Source organism: Dermacentor variabilis, chromosome 10 (assembly GCF_050947875.1).
Source record: "Dermacentor variabilis isolate Ectoservices chromosome 10, ASM5094787v1, whole genome shotgun sequence".
Classification (NCBI taxonomy): domain Eukaryota; kingdom Metazoa; phylum Arthropoda; class Arachnida; order Ixodida; family Ixodidae; genus Dermacentor; species Dermacentor variabilis.
The window spans coordinates 60,276,232-60,296,961 of record NC_134577.1 but is presented as its reverse complement, the minus strand read 5'-3'; positions in this window follow the sequence as shown (position 1 = coordinate 60,296,961).

Here is a 20,730-nt window from a genome sequence, read left to right as displayed (position 1 = left end):
GTTGCTCCAGGAACGTTAGGGGTAAGCTCGAACTCGGCAGCGGCATGCCGTAGCCACTGGGCCACCGCAACAAGTGTGCGATGCGGTGAGCAAACACGAACGAGAAATATGTTTTTTGATGAAAGCGTTTGCTTCCCGCAGTGACATTCCTTTGAATCTGAAGCATCAACAGCCGCCGCTGTGCTTACCCTGATGATATGTTCGCATCACCCATACATCACCCACGTAATACGCAGGCTTAAGTTTTCTGCCAATGGCCTGCTTTGAAGTAAGAACGAATCTGTAGCTATCAACGCCTGCGTTCTGGGTCATATCTACGGGGGACAATATTCAGCGTGTATTTTTTACAAGCGGCAAGACTCACTTAGTGCTACAGTCGGAAGTGCCCGAAGCGCCCTCGAAGAAGTCCTGGATTGTGTTCGGAGTTGCTTCTTCGCGGAAGGTAAAGGCAGGAGGCGTGTTTTCACTGTTACATTCTTCAGCCATGGCTGTTTCGGCGCCTCTGGAGCATTAGCGTCTGTTTCGTGAGAGAAGCACGCTGAATCGCAGCGCATGCGCAGTCAGTGCCGATGAGGAAAGGGAACAAATGAAACGATTGGCTCTTCCGTAACTAGAAGGCAGCCTTAGAGCTCATGGGAAAAAAAAAAGACGATAGAGTGGCGCCACTTTCTCGACCGTTAAATGCTCATATTTTAGCGGTAGAAGAAGCGTTCTAATAACCTGCGCTTTCTTTCCACCAAATGATCAAAACAGTGTAACCCCTCTCCCAGTGAAAAGCCGTTGACATGAAATGTCTTTATTTAGGAAAAGCCTTATATTTCCTATGGATCGAAAATTTGTCCGTCCGACGTTATGGCATCAAAATTCAAGCGCATGCGCCGATGTTTCTTTAACAATAATATAAAAATTACATTACCTATGTTTGCGTTGAACGGACACCCGTATAAACCAGTGGGATCATAAAAGTGTCTTCGGGTAGTCTGCCCGGTTTCTTCCTATTTTCCGAGCAATGTACACGTGTATTATGACGTCTTGAGCAGTATAACTTAAAACAATCAAATTATGGGGTTTGACGTGCCAAAACTACTTTCTGATTATGAGGTACGCCATAGTGGAGTCCTCTGGAAATTTGGACCACCTAGGGTTCTTTGATGTGACCTAAATCTAAGCACACGGGTGTTTTCGCATTTCGCCCCCATTGAAATGTGACTGCCGTAGCTGGAATTCGATCCCACAACCTCGTGCTTAGTAGCCCAACACCATAGCCACTAAAAAGGAGTGTAATCGTGTCTGCGTGAACTGGAAAGAAATCTGTCGTTGAAGGTAATAGCCCTCTGTTTGTTTCATTTGCCTTTCCGCGTCCTTCTAATTCTGCCTGCGCTACAATGAAGTACAAGGCGCCACATATATAAGCCCGCGTAGCCAGCCTCATCGATTAAAGTGCTGCCATAAAAAAAATGTCATTGAGGGAACCAGCGTATGTCTCTTAATGGTCTCCGTAGACTTTCCACGGTCATTCTAACGTGCCTTTTACCGCGCAGAATCCGTGGTGATGCCGAGACGACAGAAATAGAACACAGGAGAAAAACGAGTAAAGAGAAATAAAGTAATAACAGAAAGTAGCAGCGCATTCGAATAACAGTGTCAAATTAATTTAATGAATGTCTTGTGAGTGCGCATGCTTTCGCCTTCATCCTCTTGAGCGTATGCTAAAGCGACTGCAATCTTTTACTTTTTTCTTAAGTGAAGTGCTATGGCTACGAGGGGAAAATTCGGGAACGTTAATCAATTCGTGATTATACCGGGTATTCAAAATAAAGCTTTATGCTTTTCTTAAAATTCCGCACTGGGAGGCAGGCGAAGACCACCTGTGCAAATAAGTTATATGGCCAGAGGGACACAAGATAAGATGGTAGTTATTAGTGTCAGCAGCCAAATTGACTAAAATTGAATAATGACGTTTTAGTCAACTGCAGTAAGTGGGTATGGTTGTATTGAAAAGTAAGACGTAGTCGTTTTTCATAACAGTGTCAGTTGGGAGAATTCTTTTAGCGCGTCTGTACTCCGAGATCATCATCATCATCATCATCAGCCTGGTTACGCCCACTGCAGGGCAAAGGCCTCTCCCATATTTCTCCAACAGCCCCGGTCATGTACTAATTGTGGCCATGCCGTCCCTGCAAACTTCTTAATCTCATCCGCCCACCTAACTTTCTGCCGCCCCCTGCTACGCTTCCCTTCCCTTGGAATCCAGTCCGTAACCCTTAATGACCATCGGTTATCTTCCCTCCTCATTACATGTCCTGCCCATGCCCATTTCTTTTTCTTGATTTCAACTAAGATGTCATTAACTCTCGTTTGTTCCCTCACCCAATCTGCTCTTTTCTTATCCCTTAACGTTACACCTATCATTCTTCTTTCCATAGCTCGTTGCGTCGTCCTCAATTTGAGTAGAACCCTTTTCGTAAGCCTCCATGTTTCTGCCCCGTAGGTGAGTACTGGTAAGACACAGCTATTATACACTTTTCTCTTGAGGGATAATGGCAACTTGCTGTTCATGATCTGAGAATGCCTGCCAAACGCAGCCCAGCCCATTCTTATTCTTCTGATTATTTCCGTCTCATGATCCAGATCCGCAGTCACTACCTGCCCTAAGTAGATGTATTCCCTTACGACTTCCAGGGCCTCGCTGCCTATTGTAAATTGCTGTTCTCTTCCGAGACTGCTAAACATTACTTTAGTTTTCTGCAGATTAATTTTTAGACCCACTCTTCTGCTTTGCCTCTCCAGATCAGTGAGCATGCATTGCAGTTGGTCCCCTGAGTTACTAAATAAGGCAATGTCATCAGCGAATCGCAAGTTGCTAAGATATTCTCCATTAACTTTTATCCCCATTTCTTCCCAATCCAGGTCTCTGAATACCTCCTGTAAACATGCTGTGAATAGCATTGGAGAGATCGTATCTCCCTGCCTGACACCTGACACCGAGATATCCGACTCCAAATTATAATTGTCCTTCCCAAGATTACGCATTCAAGAGAGTGGGGATCGGCGCAAAGCTGCTGCCTGATGTGACTCAGATGTTGCGTGCGGCGTTTACTCTGACAACGGGGTGGATGCACGGGCAAAGACGATAACTGTTCCCTTTCCCCTCTCGGCTATCGAAATCAAGATATGACAGCGCGGTGTGCCGTGGAGTTGTTGCTCTTAATTTCAATAAACTTGCCATACTTGGAAATCAGCAGTCACTTTGCATGTGTAACCCAGGCAAAGGCCATGTCTGCTCGTCTAGCGACTTTTACGCACGCGCATTGCGCTCTGGCTTCTCAACTCGTGGCATTATCTCGGCATGGCAGCTGCCGCCATCATTACAGGCTGCGCCGTCGCGTGTTACGACCGCGGTTCCCGGTCCTTCAATATTTAATTTGACCGGCCGAGACGAGAAGGGGGAGAGTTATCATTTTCGCCGATGCCTCCGCCTCGTTGTCAGACTTAACGCCTTAGGCAACAACCGCGTCCCATTAGGGAGAAGCTTAGCGCCGACCCTCGCTCTCTTGCATGCGTAAGCATGCGAACGACAGTAAAAATTTGGAGTCGGGTTATCTCGGAGCACGGACACGCTAGAAGAATCTTTCCAACTGATACTGTGTAGAAACACGGCTGCCTCTAACTTCTTAATGCAAGCATACCCACCTACGGAATCAACAAATAGTTAATTATTCAAGTTCAGTTAATTAGGCTGCTGACTGCGATAATAATCATCTTACTCTGGGTCCCCCTGGCCACATAACTTATTTGCACAGGTGGCATTGACGTGCCCCCCCAGTGCCTAATTCTAAAATAAAAAAAAATTCATACAGCTCAATTTTGAACACCCTGTATATAATGTAACCATTTTCATTTCCAGAACTCTTCCTCTTAAAGCGGACGCACTTTGTACCCGGTCTGTGAGGTGGCGCAGAGGTCGAGGGTACCGCGGTCGTGCATTCTTGATGTTGGTGTTACCGCGCTCTTCTTCCACCCTTCTGGCGTGGCCAGCGGGCGCGTTTGTCACAGCGGTTTTCTTTTTTTCTTTTTTGTCAGTTGACTCCGTGAACACCTGGTCACAATCAAAAGCTTGAGTGCATTCAGACCATCGCGTTAACGACGGTGGCCTTCAAACTAATTTCCGCTGAGCACGAGGTCGCGGGATCGAATCCCGGCCACGGCGGCCGCATCACTCTAAAAACTAGGAAGGGTATCGCAGGAGTGAAGCTGCCGGTTCACTCTTCAAAGCGTCGTTTTACTCTCGCAAAATGTCGAGGAGAGTGAAATGCATTGTTCACTCTGTCACCAAGGAGAGAGTGAAATGTGCTTTTCACTCTCCCCTTCAGAGAGAGAGAGTGAAAAGACTCTTGCGACATTAGAAAAGAGAGACTCTTGCGGCAATAGAAAACAAAACGTAGCGTAATCTTCTGCTTCAACTGTAGGTGGCTGGCCCCGAACATGGCAATGTATCATTCATGCACGCTGAGCAAAGAACACATCGTTTTGCTTCTAAGAGAACAGGCCGCCGCAGTTCAACGGAACGCGTAGCGAGCGCTCTACTTTTTCACTCGGAGTTGCTCCACCGCGCGCGCGCGCGCTCAAGATCGCGGAACAACACAGCACCGGAGAAAGGTGACCGTCCGCCGAGCAGCACAGCAGCAGCCAATGCATTTCAGCAGCAAAGGCCAGCCAAGGGAGATCGTATGTCAGCCATCTCGCGTCGCCATGCCTTGGATATAACAGCAAATCCTCCACGGTAAGTGAATTCTAACTTAGGTGCACATTGTCCGTATATGTCATGCTATCGCCAGGAAGTCGTCGCTGCGCTTAGCCGACGCGATTGACAAAGGACTAGGCATACGCGCTGTGTCTCTCGATGTCAATCGAAAAAGCCAGTCGTCGCGATAACTGCATGTGATTTTATCACTTTGCCGTTGTCCGTAAGAGCTTTAAAAATCGCAAACGCTGCCAGAACTATGGTATGTTCAATAAGATGCCAGGCGAGAGGACGCTTAAAATGGTTAGTTCACCAGCCCGTGATTCCGAGCCTATGCGGAGCGTGATTAGCGTGCGTTTTGTGTGTTTGAATTTATTCAGTTTGGCAGTCTACTGTGTACGGAACGCTGTTGAACTAAGGAATCACATAACAGAAAACGTCATTTTGCTGGCAGCATGTTTTTTTTTAATAAATAAACCGCGCGCTTGACGGTGTATCGCGCAGGGGGAATCTGCGACCACTGAAGTTACGTGCAGCACCAGTGCTAGTTAGAAACTTTGCCGCAGGCATTCAGCTGCATGCTGCAAGAGGTCAGTTGGGCGCGTTATCTTGAACTTACTGAAAACGCATGAGGAATCCATGTTTTATGCTGAAAAAAGTATAAACCCCATATAAGCGATCTTGCGCGCGGCAGCTACAAGCGACGCGACGGAGATGGCTGTCGCGTTCGCTCGTCGCCTACAAGTCGTACTCCGTGCGAGCGGCGATTTTGAGCGACGCCTCCCCGGTGTTGCCGGCATGAGGGCTGCAGTCACGCGTGACGCGTGACGCGTGCTTTAGTAATTTACGTTCATGTATTTTACTATAAAAAGTAGCATAAAATATTTCCGGAGGTCTTGCAGTACGTTCTTATCCTTGCACGTATAAAAATTGAATCATTTGCTCGTTCCGCGCGACAATCGGTAGTATTTCAGCGATGTATGTACATCCAGTTCCGGCTTCGCGCTATTGGCTAGTCGCTCATAGCACTTCTGGGCGACGAGCGACGATTTCTAGATTTCCAGAACCGAGCCATCTGTTCAAGCGACGGCCCGTTTTGTCGCTCGAAGCCGTCGCTCGTCGCCGTCGCGCACTAAATCGCTCACACAGTGTTTATCCCTAAGACTGAACTGTTTTTGCTCATGTTGAAATGGTGTGATTATAGGTCTGGTTTTGTCTCCTGTTGCGGTTTTCGTGCACGGTGCGAAACTGAAAGGATGCTTATGTCTACGAAGTCGGTGAATTGTCGAGCAGCTAGTTACGCATCGGCATCGAATATAACGGCTGCTGTGTGGAAAAACAATTGCAGGGGCGCTTTGCATACGCTTATTGTTTGGACATGCCTGTGCATTTGCTAATATGAGTTGGCGTGTCAGAGCTATGTCATATGAACAGCTAAATCAGCCTTCCTCTGGGGGTTACAAGCGTAATGTGTGCATTTTGCTATAGCATGGCAGATCAAGATGTGTTTATCGCTTGAATATATTTAGTAGAGAAATAAAATATCAAAATAAAATGTTGCTTTAATTCCGTGTTACCAGTCTGTCGTACACAGAACAATAGGTTGGTGTAATAAACTAATAACTGCGGTTTAACTGCAACTTTTACATGCCTACAAGAATCTGAAATGCTAGATTTCAAACGGCAGCAGTAGTCGGGTCTGTCAAAAATGAACTCCACTGCGCACCTCATGCATGAAAATAAGTTCATGCCTTTTAGTAAGCTTAGATGCAGGCCGCAGTGAACTTGTTAGTATTGAAATGTGGGTAAGCTTGCCATAACAAGCCTTGTTGCCCTTTTTTATAGGCACATCCATATATCCATTGAGCTGAAGGACAATATTTTCATCCCTACTGAGCATCATGTTTGCAGCTATAATCCTCAAATTATGGCTTCAGCAGTGGCACAACCAGGGATGGTGCGGGGGCGGGGAGCACACTGGGCACGTGCTTAGGATGTGTCACAAGTGGTGTTTGCGATACACCAGAGTCATGACAGACCTATGACGTCTGAAAATGACCAATATTCTATTCATTAGCAGGAGTATTCTAACATTCATGAAAAACAAGGATGAACTGTGGTTTATTTGTTTTTTTGCTTAAATCTAAAAATTGAAGTTAGTTTAGCAGTTGACTGTTGCAGTCATTTGGGTGTTTTGCATGCATTTCACTAGGAAGACTAAGAGCTAAGACTTTTTTATTGCCATGGCCTTGACTGTCTTGATGTTGTTTTGCACCATGCCCTTGTGTTGACTTTTGCATACGATATTTTTCAGGCACCCGCTTTATATAACGCAAGAAGGCAGCTGCAGGGACACGAGGATGTGAAAGAGCCAGTGCAGCGCGACTTCACTTAGTGCAGAGGAGCCAATGCCAAAAAATCAAAATACATTGGCATGTTATTTCGACAAGAAAACTAGTATGTGGGTATATTGGGTGTACCATTTGACCAAATGTCAACAAAATCAAGATACAGTATGTTACACGAAGATGAAAATTCTCACGTGCTCCAGGCAGTCATCTTAACATGGTATATTTATGTAATGTCTCTGATTGGAAAGTCAAATCAAGTATGCTCTCTGGAGACAAACACATAGCAGCAAGTGTCATTGAAAAGTTAAAAATGTGTTTTAAGAAAGCTGATTAGTTCTGAGAAGTGACTGCTTTTTGTCTTGCCTCAACAGATATATCCATGTGATAAAAAAATAGTGGTACAATGAAATTGCATATTTGCTTAGCGACATGATACATACTTGCAATGAGCATGGTGCCTGTGTTTACTATAAAAAGCAACAGCCCATGCTTGGTTAGGTGAGGCCCACTACAACATGCAGGCATGGGTGATTGGCGCTTTTTTTATTTCTGTGTCGTGAGGTTTATTGACGTGCGTATGGTGCAGTGGCACGCAGTATGGCTAGTACAAAAAAGGGGGGGGGGCAGATATATGTAGCTCACTGTACACGACACAGGGCAAAGGAAATCCGTGTTCAGCAACTATGTTAAATGCCATGTACGTAAATTTTACAACACTACTCGTTCGAAGCGCGCACAGGTGCATATTGAAGAAAAGTTTCCAGGGTAGATAATTTAGTTCGTAATTTACACTAATTTTGCTCTAACCACGAGACATAATAATTTGAATATACTGCACGGAAAAACCTAGAGCGAATTGTGTGTCAGTTTCGTGTGTATACATATAGTCTTTCCTATGCATCAGGTTTTTTGCGTAATGCATTAACAGTTGACAGCCTATCTTATGATGTGTACTCTGTTTACATTACAGTTGTTTATTAGTTTACTCGTTTGTTTTGCGACTGATGAAATGCCGGCATATATATATTTTCAACATTTGACATAACCCTGTATGTTTTGCAGGGACAACTCAGGACGTGCATTTCTCAGCACCCAGTCAACTGCCAAAAGTGACTCAAACACAGGCCACCAGTAAGTGGACATCAGTTGCAATTTCACATTATGCAGTTGGCGGCTGCCTTGTACGGAGGCTTTTTTTTTTAATGAGATGGTGATGTCGTTCTAATGTACATTTTGACCACAAAGGTGCGGTCATGTCTCACAGAGGCATATATGGTTGCTATTCTCTGCGAGGGACGTGTTCTCGTGTTCGTGAAGCATTTGTGTTTGGCAGTATTGTCGCCCAATGAATCGGATATAAACACTAACTCGCCACTGCCGGCAAGTAGTTGCGAGAAACGCATTATGACGCTGTAAAGTTATTTCATTAATTCGAAGAAAAGTTTTGCAGCAGGAAAAAAGGTTGCTATTCCAGGTAAACATGTCTTTTTCTCACAGGTTATTCAGCCAAACTGTGGATGCATGAAATTCGTGACTTATGAATAGATTTTAATTTATTCTTTAGTAATGCTTCTAAAAGAGACTAGAAATAGCATGTGACTACCTCTGCAATCAGCAGACCATACATTTACAGTCATAAGTGGCAGTTCCATGCAGTCTCGCACTTTATATAACCTTTCCTTTCAGCAACATTGGAACTGGTGGCTGCGTTTTCAGAAGGAGAAGTGCACTTGACACTGTATATGTATGTGTGAATTCGCTTTTCTTCGTATGTGTCGGCTCACTGACAAACAGTGCAAAAATCTGTTGTACCATGAGCCTGACGACGCCTTCTGCTGCTAGAAATGCGGCACTTCGTATTTTATAGTACTGCATGACATTTAAATCAAAGCTACCACATAAAATGATCAAGAAAACTAACTGCTGTTATAGCTGTTTTCCTCGAACGCTTGTCCTTTATGGGCTGTGTTAATCTGAGCTCTCCACCGATGTTTCAGTAGTATTATCCCTTAGTGAGTGAGAGATTGGGGCAATTAATCGTGTTAGTGTTTAAGTGGTGTCCTAATTATGTGCATTTGTTCCAACAAAGTTGTCTAGATTACTTTATTGTGTTGTGTAAAGCTTATGAAACCATCAGCAACTACTGAGTTGCTAACACGCATATGGATTTGTCACTATACAGGTGGAACTCGGCTGTACCACTGCAGTGCTGCGGAAATTGCCTTCACCAGCGGCTTTGCAACAGCTGTTTCGCAGCATGTCGGTATGTGTTAATTTATAATTATGTTGGGATGGGCTAGTATTATGGACCACTGCTACTCTGTATTGTGACAGATCCATATGATAAGGGATGTAATGGGCACAGCGAAAACCTTTGAATTTTTTACTATGGTACATAAACAGGCTCTCCTTTTCGTCACTGGAGCAGGAGAGAAGGGCATGCAGGCACTCCTGAATGTACATATATTTCAAAACATGAGAGAGACATATACACACACACACATACACACAATTAAACTAAAGGCAAGGACGTTCCACCTTCCATCTTGAATTGAATTGTGCAGCGCAAAAATACAACACAGACCACAGAGAAGCACACATGTTAACAGGTTTGATACACACGTTAGTTCAACAGATTTGATACTTCAAGTGTGCTATTTTACACAAGGGGAAGGGAAAGGGGAGGAGAAAATCTGAAAAAAAAGTGGAGTGGAAAAAAAGGAATCGTGCCAAAAACCATGAGACGCATCGCGCAGCCAGGATCACCAGCAGGACATCTAAAAAGCACTCTGATAAAATTACATACAGGACAACCTTACGTATAGTTTGTTTCAATCAACTCAGATCACATGCAGCCATTACTGCGATCAAGTTGTTTCCTTATGTCATATGAGGGAATGATGTGGGCCCAAAAAACTGTTTAGAGCTGAAGGATTATGTTCCATTCTAGCCTCATTGCCTGCTTTTTTATCATATTGTTATCAGCTGCTTATGTTAGGGACAAAAAGTAAGAGTACGAACTGTTTCCCGATTCGCCATTCCACACAACATGTCTTTGTGACTATATGTACATGCAGATGATCCATAGTTGAAAAATATTCAGTACAGTAGAATCTCATTACAAGATGCACTTGGTTGTAAGAGACATCTGAAAATGGTTTGGTTGGTTTTCCGATGTTTGCCACGTTAACAATACTGTATACAAGAGACACCTTTGTTACTAAGGATGACTTTTTAAGTATTCACTACTTCGAAGGGACACAACCCAGACACATTCACTTTGTGCACCTTGTGTGCTCTGAAGGGCGTAAAGATCACGCAATCCTTACACAAGTCAATCGCGCATGTCTCTTTTAGCATGAACCAGAAAAGGAGGGCAACGAGGACAGTGCAGGGCAGAAAGTGTCGGCAGTTGAAGCTGACGAGCGTCTAAGAGCACCTCAAAGGTACTGCGAGCAAGAAGGCTTGCAAAGTGAAGTGTTTAAATTCCAGAAGTTGGGAAGGAAGCTAACACAATCTACAGTCACTAAAAAGCTGTGAATGTCTTCTTTAAAGGGCCCCTAAACTACCGAGGTTGAAATTTAGTTGCGGTGTTGCAGTTCTACACAATAAGGCAATGAACAGGTAGCCACGAGAATTTTTCAAAACGGTGCAGTAATAGTGGAGCTACGTGTGTTTGATTATCGAAAAGTAGTCCCCGCTCATTTTACTCTTTCATCTGGTACACGCCATATGGACAGTATCGTCTTTTCCTTGCCTAGTACACCTCCAAATGTTACGGGACAGGCCAACACCAACGAGCTCTGTTGCTGCCGGGCTGGCCCGTCGTCCTGCGAGGGGTGGCGCTAATACAACGGAACTATATGGTGACTCGTGTTGAAGAGCCTCGTAGGGAGACCCTTCTGTTGGCGTTTCTGTTCTTTGCCCCCATTGGCTGCCCACAATGGCATCGCGTGCAACGCGACGAGGAAGGAGTGTGTGTATTTGCTTGCAGGCCTTGCCGGCAGTCGTACACTTTCGTTCGACCAATCGACAGCACCGGAAACTGGTGACATCATCAGAGACAGCCTGGTGACGTCAGGACAAACTGGGGGGTGCAGGATAGGTCCAGAGAGGCGCACGGGGTCATTTTCTTCATATTGTGGTGCTCCGGCAGTGCTACGCACTCTGGCATTTGGCTTCGTCGATCGTGACGGCATTCTGATTTCGATACGCGTGTTTACTTGAAATGTTCAAAAAATGTCGAGAAGTGGTTTAGGGGCCCTTTAAGCCACCCTGAGCATTTATTCCTTCAGATATATCAAAACATACTTTAGTGATGATGCATAATAAAGTGATCTAGTCTGGCTCCTCAGTGTCTCAAAATTTTTGGTTTCGAGAGACATGTTTCCCATGCCTCTTGAATATCTTCTGATGAGGCTTTACTGTAATATACACAAACAATTGTAACTCCTCCTGCAAGTATTATTCATTAAGCCCGGTCACTTATGTGCAAAGCTTGTGGTTAAGTCTTGATGTCCGTACTTTTTAGAGCTATGTTTATTAATTCATGCTGTTCTTATTGGTTCTTCGATGCAGGAGACAATGCCTACGAAATTATTGGCCCTGATCATGAGAGCCCTCAAGGGGCAAACAACATCTCTGTTGCAGAAGTGAGCCCGGTACCACTTGGAAGTTACCATGACAGATGACACGGCAGCAATAGATACAGAGACTGCCACGTCTACTGCAGCTGCAACAGTGTACGAGGCAAGCAGCAGCGCGTCAGCATCAGCAGCAGTGTCAGAAGGAGCCACACCAGGCCTGGTAGAGCAACATGTGTGCTATCACTGACTTTTTTTGTAGTGGATACAACTCATTTGCTCAACATACAAAAGCTTTTCACCACGACTGTGAGCCAGTGTTATTGTGCAGCAAGTGCAAGACCAAGTTAGGTGTTATAACACAGTACAAGCATCACTTTAATATATGCAAATGCAAACATATTACAGTTGTTGCCTCCCCAGCCAGCCCACATAGTGACAACAATGTGGAACACATGGTGGGACACGCCTCTCCCCCATTACAAGATAGTAGAGACTGTCAGTGTTGTTGCTAGATTGACTGGTTTTTGTAGGCAACTAGAAGGACAACACAGGTGTCATAAGATTGTTGTTGATGTTGTTGCTGAAGAGGTAAAAAAGAAGTTTGATGCAGCTGAAGTGCCAACTGATATTGAGCAAATCAAAAGCAACCACCTGAGAAAGCAACACTATCGAAATTTGGGTATCTATGTGCCGCCAATTCTGGTAAGAATGGCATAGGACAGAAGTGTGATGAAAATCACACAGACACTGCTGTTGCATAACTGGCCACAGTGAGCAGCGACTTGTAGGGCAAGAGAGTCAACTGAAACTAACATTATGATATAGTGTCATGCTCCCATGTGACCACTTTTCAAGTTATTTTGCAAGATACAGCTCAACCTCCAGAAACGAGACTGCAACTTGTCTGTAAAAAAGCTTTCACAAAAAATTATTCATAACATATTAACATAGCAGTATCTTTTTTTTGTGTCGGTTCGAGGTTCCCGGCTGTCCATTAATGCAAAAATTGAGGAAAAAAAGAACATGTGTCGTACTTACACCTTCTTAACAAGTACGAGGGGGACAGAACTTTTCTAGTCATGCATCTTCATCATACTATCAAGTTTTTAAATGCCTTTTATAATTATTATTACCAGTTATATCTGAGTGCATTGTATGCATTTCGCTAGAATAGCAGCTTGGGCTTGTTGGTTTTCCATCCTGCTAGTAACAGCGCAAAATATAGACAAGGGACGAGAGAAGAAGACACCACAAGCGCTGACTTTCAACAACGTTGTTGAAAGTCAGCGCTTGTGGTGTCTTCTTCTCTCGTCCCTTGTCTATATTTTGCGCTGTTACTAGCAGGATTGTATGCATGTAGCAGGTGTAAAATCAGGTCAGTTGGATCAGATGCCTTATCTGCAAGCGAGCCCTATATTCAAGAAATTTGAATTAAAATAGTTACATTAGAGACGCAGTCTTTCAGCACTTTATTGCTTGTGGTTTAAGCATTGCTCAATACTTTTGTGGGTGGCAATTTCAACCGGCACAGCACTGCGCTTTGCCACAGTCACATTTGTCTTCAAAGCGGTGTTTACCATTTGTGTTGATCTGTTTGTGTATGCATAGAGCAAGTTTTTAATTTATATTTTTCTGCATTCTTGTGCTTGCACTAAGCTTGTATAAGGCAGTTACAAAATGTGCGTCACTATAACGAACTGTTCTGTTGAGTTTACACTTGCAAATAATCGTGTTCAGATGGCCGCACTTCTATGCGGGTGCACCGCTAGCTTTGTGTATGTTCTCATGTTTGTATAAAGCTTATATAAGCTAGTTAGAAAATGTATGTCACTAAGCATTGTGATATTCTCTAAAGAACTGCTTGGTTGGTTTTACACTTGTGAATTAGTATTGAGGCGGTGGTATTCCCATGTATGCCCACTGCTAGCTTTCTGTGTCCTCACGTGTTTGTATTAAGTTTCTACAAGGGAGTTACAGCATGTACGTCACTAAGCGCTGTGATATTTTTTAAAGAACTGCTTTGTTGGTTTTACACCTGTGAGTAATAGTACTCGGGTGGCACTAGTCATGTGTAGGTACACAGGGACCATTTGTATACATTATGCTCATGTAAAGCAGTTACAAAGTGTATGTCACTAATTACTGTGATATTTGTTGAATTGCTGTGATGGTTTTACACATGTGAATAATAGTGGTCAGGACACAGTACTTGCGGTGTATAGTTGAATTTATACACTGCCAAGACATGGGCTGTATACGTACCAAAAGAAATGTATGTCATTATATTGATGTGATTATTACTGTTTGGATTTTATTAAACTGTAATAAAATTGTTTCTTGTATCTATTGAGGTATGGCAATTTGTCATGCAACCAAACTGAGGACCTGAACTTGTGCATACAAATAAACAGCTAATTTAAGAGTATACTGCTCATATTCTGCTAAACCAGTTTAACAAATCTTGTACTACAATGCTGGAAAAATGACAGCGCTGACTCGGATGTACAGAAAAAGTTCTGCGCTGGCTGAAGGACTGCCCCTCACTGGAGTTCGTAATGTTGCGTTTATTGGAGTAGAACAGAAACTGAACTTCTATTAAAAATGCGACAGTCGGTGCAGAAACATAAGGCAGACGAGCGGATGTGGCACCATTTTTTTCAGGGCCCTCTATGCCTACTACTGCATTTCTAGTCTTCCTGTGCTCTGCGTATAAGCCCCTGTTCAGCCAAGGTTTTTACTCCATGAGAGTTGTTCTACTGGGTTCGTAGCAATATTTAAGAAAAAAATTCAATGGTTTTCAAGGACTTTCGAGGCCCCGACACAGTAACTTCAAGGACCTCGTGCAATGTGTGTAGTAGTTTGGACAGGCAATAACTTCTTCAAGAACACCGTTAACTTTAATGCAAACAAAAGAAAACAAAACAAATCGCATTTCAGTGATTTCAAACATTTGAAAGACTGCTAATTTGCCTTTCACCGCCCACCACTAAACGCACACAAGGAAGCATTTCAAGAAAGCGCTCAGTTTTTCTGCAATAGCACAATTAACTACTTGGACCTGCAACATTTGCAGTTTTTGAATACTGTTTGGTTTGACAGTGTATGTGATGTCATCTGTTGCCTCAGCTTTTTTTCACCATCAAATAAGCAATAGTCATTTCTAATTTCTTTTTATTGTGTTTGTCGCTCTCAATTTACTCTTCACGGCTTCTCTTCGAATGCCTCAACTGTTGAGCTTCCTGCTTCTGCTCCTCCAAGCACATTTGTCGCCGGTTCCATGTGCATAAAACTGGTATCTGCAGCTCCTTTGTAATTTCAACTTTAAGGATGTCGCTTTCCTTCTATTACCTCCAGAGACAATTTTCTGTGACATGCGAAAGAGTGTCACAGAAGGGAAAAAAAGCGCTTGGCAATGTCTGGTAAGTCTAGCCAAGTGTACAAGTTTAAGGACTTTCCAGTACTTCTAAAAATTCAAGGGTTTTCAATGCCTTGAAAATGGTATTTTAGAAATGAAGGATTTTCAAGGATCGCTACAAACCCTGGATTCTAGCACCTAAATAATTTTACAAGCTTATTTTGGCATGGAGTTAGGAAATTCATGCTTTCTAGCTAACGCTGCACTATCTCTGTACAGTGAAGCCACGAGAGCGCAACTATTTTGGAGTAAAGAAAAATACTGAGAGCTTTTAATACCACTCTTCTTTTTTTCTATGGAGCTTCGTATTGCCTAGTTAAGTTTACGAATGTGCCTGGTTTTGGCGGGCGTTTCTTCGACATTTTCTGGAAGAAGCAGATGTCTAGCCCCCGTATTCAGAAATGTATCTTAATACAAAGCTCATGCTTGACTTGATATAAACGACGCCTGGTGCGAACGTCCCCCAAGACGCTCACTGCCTTTCTTTTGGTGCGTTCACGACTTGCGTCGTTTAGATCAAGTCAAGCATGGGCTTCAAGTTATGATGCAGTTCTGCATATGGGGGTAAGCGTGCACAATTCCGGGCAACGCACTGTGCCATTGACACCGAGAGAAAACGGGGAAAACAGAGTTAACCACTTATGCTCCTAAACTTTCGCGTACCTGTGGTGTGGGTGTATCGTGGAAGAAGAAACAGCGCAAACACACGGACGAAAAAAAGCATCAACCACACCAGCGCTTCGTGGTGTGGCATGTTTTTGCGTCGTCCTTGTGTTGCGCTGTTTCTTCTAAAATGATCAACCAACTAGCTGGCAAGTCCATCCTGTGCATATATAAATTGAACACACGCATGAGTGTAGATGGTCTTCGAAGCTTTTAGAACGAGCACTGCCACAGGATACGAGCAGTGCACGCGTAACAAGTGGACACATTAGTCATTTAAACATGCGTGCCAATGCATTTGACGCGGCTATCGGCATAAGCAGTCTCCAAATGTTGGAATGCATGCGCTTCAAAACGCTAACGATCCGCTGCTAATGCAGGACAACAGCTCACAGCGGACTGAACCAAACTCTAAACTAATGCACTTGAAAAGAACGCCTACACGGCAGCGTGAGGCACGTCGAAATGCCTGGTACTGGCGTCGCAGTTGCTCACCAGTATACGCGCGAATTAAATTCACATACGTGGATGGTTGGCGCAGTACTTTGTATCCGCGTATTTTGGAGAACATGGACTGGAGAAGCACTCGATCATGAGCTGAACGGCACATTTGTTATTTTCCTGCGGTGACGACAAGCCGTGAATAGTTCTCACGTTGTCGTCTACGTTGTCTTCCTTCGTTAGTCGTAGCAAGGAATGGAAATGATGCAAACGCACACGTATTCCAGTACACAACAGCACAGCACACTGCAGAGAAACCCCACCCACCACAGCCGATTCATCAAATACGTTTGGTATATATATAAGCTCTAAAAGAACACGACTGGGCGTGGCGGCGTTGTGGTGCAATGGTTATGATGTGTGTTTTGAATTGTACAAATGCGAGTGTACGCGGGTTCGAATTCGCATGATGTATAGAGCATTGCGATTCTTGATAAGTATGTGTGATTCCCTTGACAATTGTATTCTAATTAGATTGTGTGATCCCTGATTGTGAAATTTGCGAAGATATTTGCAGATTAAGTGTTAATTCGCTTTTTTTTCTCCTCAGTGGCGTTCGTGACGCATACGCATAGGCCGCTTCAGAGCAGTCACGCCTCACGGTAGGCAGCAAATAGCCAGGAAAAAATGACTTTAAAATCCTGCATAACTTTGCTCACGCCTATTCTGAAGGCCGCTTGGAATCGGGCCAGTGTCTCTGAGGAGCCGCCTAGGGAACAGTATATCAGCGGCCCTAATTTGATCTGATTTCCTGCCTGCATGCGTGACCAGGACTTGGCTAAGAGGGTATTGGGAAGAGTACTAGCACTCTGTTCTGAAGGAGTACAAGCACTCTGTTTGGGGGAGTAGAAGTACTCGGTCTGGCGGTGTACTATTAACCCTGCGGGGAGAATATTAGCACTCTGCGGAAGAGTACTAGCACTCCCTGTGGGAAGAGTATTGTCACTCTGCGGAAGAGTACTAGCAATCCCTTGCGGTGGAGTAACAAAACTCTGTCAGGAGGAGTTGACCGACTCTCTCTCAAAGAGGGTCGATCTACTCTCGAAAAGAGAGTGAAATATGGGACAAGCAGCTACTCCCTCAAAGAGAGTGCCCGGCACTCCCTTAGTTTTTAGAGTGATTTCGATGGGGGCGAAATGCGAAAACATCCGTGTACTTAGATTTAGGTGCACGTTAAAGAACCCCAGGTGGTCAAAATTTCCGGAGTCCTCCACTACGGCGTGCCTCATAATCAGAAAGTGGTTTTGGCACGTAAAACCCCATAATTATTATTAAAACTATTCTCCCCCCCTTTTTTTTATGGAATGACGGCAACTTACTTGGCGCCCGGCTGTAGCAGCGAAGCCTACGTGGCTTGTGATTGACGTTCTTTCACTGCTACTAGACGCCTGATGCGTGGATGCACCGATACTTTTTTCAGTCATGTAATAAGGCACGAATGAAGAGCAGATGCCAGGTCCCTGACCCCGCGGCCCGTTTGAAGTTCTTTCCATTGATGGCGTCTCCGTCATAAACATTTTTTTTCGCTATCGCTACATGGAGCGCTGATTTAAGTAAAAAAAAAAATACCGTGCTACCTGCATAGAGAGCCCGAAAAATGTCTGTTGCAAGCGCTTCCATGAAATAAGGAATTAACAAAAAATAATTCTGCAGGAATTCTGAGAATCGTCTACTAATGTATAATCATTCTTGGACTCCGCTTCTAGTTCGCTTTTGCTTACTTTCTTTTCATAGCTTATGTATGTTTGCCTACCCATCACTACTTCGGTGCCTCTCCCGCCCCCCCCCCCCCTCCCAATATAAAGAATGCTTCCGCGTTAGTAGAAAATTCTCAGAATTTTGGCAGCATTTTTGTTGTTTATTGTGTCTGTCCTGCATAGACCCCATCATGCTATATGTTGAACCTCTTGAGTTGGAGGAGGAGGAGGAACTTTATTATTGCAGAAACTGTTGCGCTGTTTATTCCTGGGTGGTTCCCTCTGACAGGGCTCCACTGGCGATCGCGGCTCGCCGGGCCTGGTCGAGGGTCGCCAGTTGGCTTCCCAGGTCCAGTTCGGAGAGTCTCGCCTCCCAAGACCCCGTAGTGAGTGTGTGTGTTGTGACTACTGGCGAAATTGCGTCGCCCGGACGGTCGGTACATTCGTGTGTTATGTGCGCGAATGTTGCTGTGTGGTTGCTACACCAGGGACATGTCCGGGACGTATAACTGTCTGGGGAGATTGCGTGTAGACGAGACAAGTGTGGGTATGTGTTAGTTTGCAAGCGGCGCCAGTCCCTTGCCTGGAGTTTATTGAGAGTTTTGTGTGGGGGAGCGTATTGCGTTCTTCCGAGACGTTGGTCGTGTAGTATTTGTTGACCTGTCGCTAATAACTCGTGGGTCGCTCGTCGGTCTGTCGAGGGCTGAAGAGGCTGTGGTCTGCCGCTCGGCTAGTGAGACATCGAGCTGCGCAGTCCGCCTCTTCGTTTCCCCGCAGGCCTTCATGCCTGGGGCACCAGACGATACCGTGGGTCCATTCTAGTGAGCGACCCAGGATTCGAATGGCTTGTATAGGGAGCGTTCATCAAACCATGTTTCGGAAATAACCAATACCTCTACTTGGTTGAGAAATGTGTCGTGTTGAATGCCTGTAGAGTGAGCACTAAGTGATTGGATGTTGGAGGACACCAGTAACACCCAACCTTTTGCTTTGGCCTCAGCTACACACTGGTTAGCCTCACTGTAGGTGCTCTGAAGTCTCACTTTGTTCAAGAGTTGAATTTCAGAAACGAGAATCTCGTCGTTGCGCTTCCCTTTGTGTGATGAAAAGTGAATATGTCCTTGACATTTGTTAGATGGAGTCTTTCATAGCAAGTTGGCCTTGAATACGCGACGATGACAAGTTTCAAAGGTAGAAAATTTTTAAGGCTACCAGTCATATACTAATACACTATTATCACCTCTACCAACCAGCTTTTCTGTCCCGTTTTATATTCCGCCATCCCAAAGCAGGCTTCTCTACATGAGCGTCAGTAGTGCGCAAAAGTGAGCTTTCAAGGGGCGTTAAGGTAACGGTTATCTTTCTTTTTCGTTTTCCATTGCTTTTCCAGCAATTGTAAAGCTACCAATAATGTACGTCTACACTAATTTAGAGCTGGAATGCTTTAACTTCGCCAATTATGTATTTATTTTGCAGATAAACTGTGGGGCACCTTTCGAGTTACCGACAGATTTTGCTGGGGTAATGAAACGAAAAACTTTATTTTCACAAAGCAGGTATACAGGCGAAGGTGGAGCCCTCAGTCCAGGGCCCCTGTGGCCTTTGCCATCTTGATAGCTCTGTCGATCAGCTTGAGCTGTTCTTCAGGCTTCGAGCAGGACAGTGCAGCCTGTCACTGCTCCGGAGTTAGTTTTTTGGGTACGGGCGCTACCTTTCGCTTTTGTCAGGCCCATGTAACGTGGTAAAGCGTTGCGTGCTCCCCGCCTAGCGGGAATTTATTGTCATATGTTGACGGATAGATTTTGCTGAGCAGACTCAGATTGGGGTACGTATTATTCTGCAGTTGTCTCCAGGCAACCGACTGCTCTCTACTAAGGTCTATGCGGGGAGGTAATCGCCAAGGAGTACTCACGCATTAAAATAGTGCACCTTAAGCGAACAAAATGGAGTTGATTGCTACGCGTGTGCTAGCTATGCGCCAGACGTGTATGGTTTATTGCGTCTCTTTCTTACACAGGCGCCCGCCACACACACACACACACACACACACACACACACACACACACACAAACACACACACACACACACACACACACACACACACACACACACACACACACACACACACACACACACACACACACACACACACACACACACACACACACACACACACACACACACACACACACACACACACACACACACACACACACACACACACACACACGCACGCGTGCGCACATACATACACGCACACACTGGCACAATAAGCGGCCCCCACCAACCACCCACCGTAGGCGGACGCCCGCTCCATCCCTCATAGCGGCCTTTACGAAAAAAGTGCACGCCCAACAAAAGTTCCTTTCCCCGTGCACTCGAATGAATGCAGGGATCATTTGGAGGCGAGTCGTCGATTATTTGAACCTGAAGTTTATTTCTTGCAGGCTCCAGTTACTTTCGATTGCTTCAGAAGCTACGCAGCTCCTTTCATTAAATGACATTTCTGTTCCTCTTTTCGTGTTTCTTTTTCCCTTTTTTGCTTACCCCCGGGTTAGAGTGGCAAGCCGGTCGTTCGTCTGGTTTACCTACCTGCCTTCCCTATCCTTGCTTTCTCTCCCTCCATTCTTTCTAAGACTTTAGGAGTCAGGACTCTTGCATCTTTTGCTTCGGACCACGACTTCTGCCCGTTGAACTACGGCAGCTGCCTATACCTCACTTCGGGACCACGATGCCTTATTGCGAGCGTAGGCTTCCTGCATTACGTCGGCAC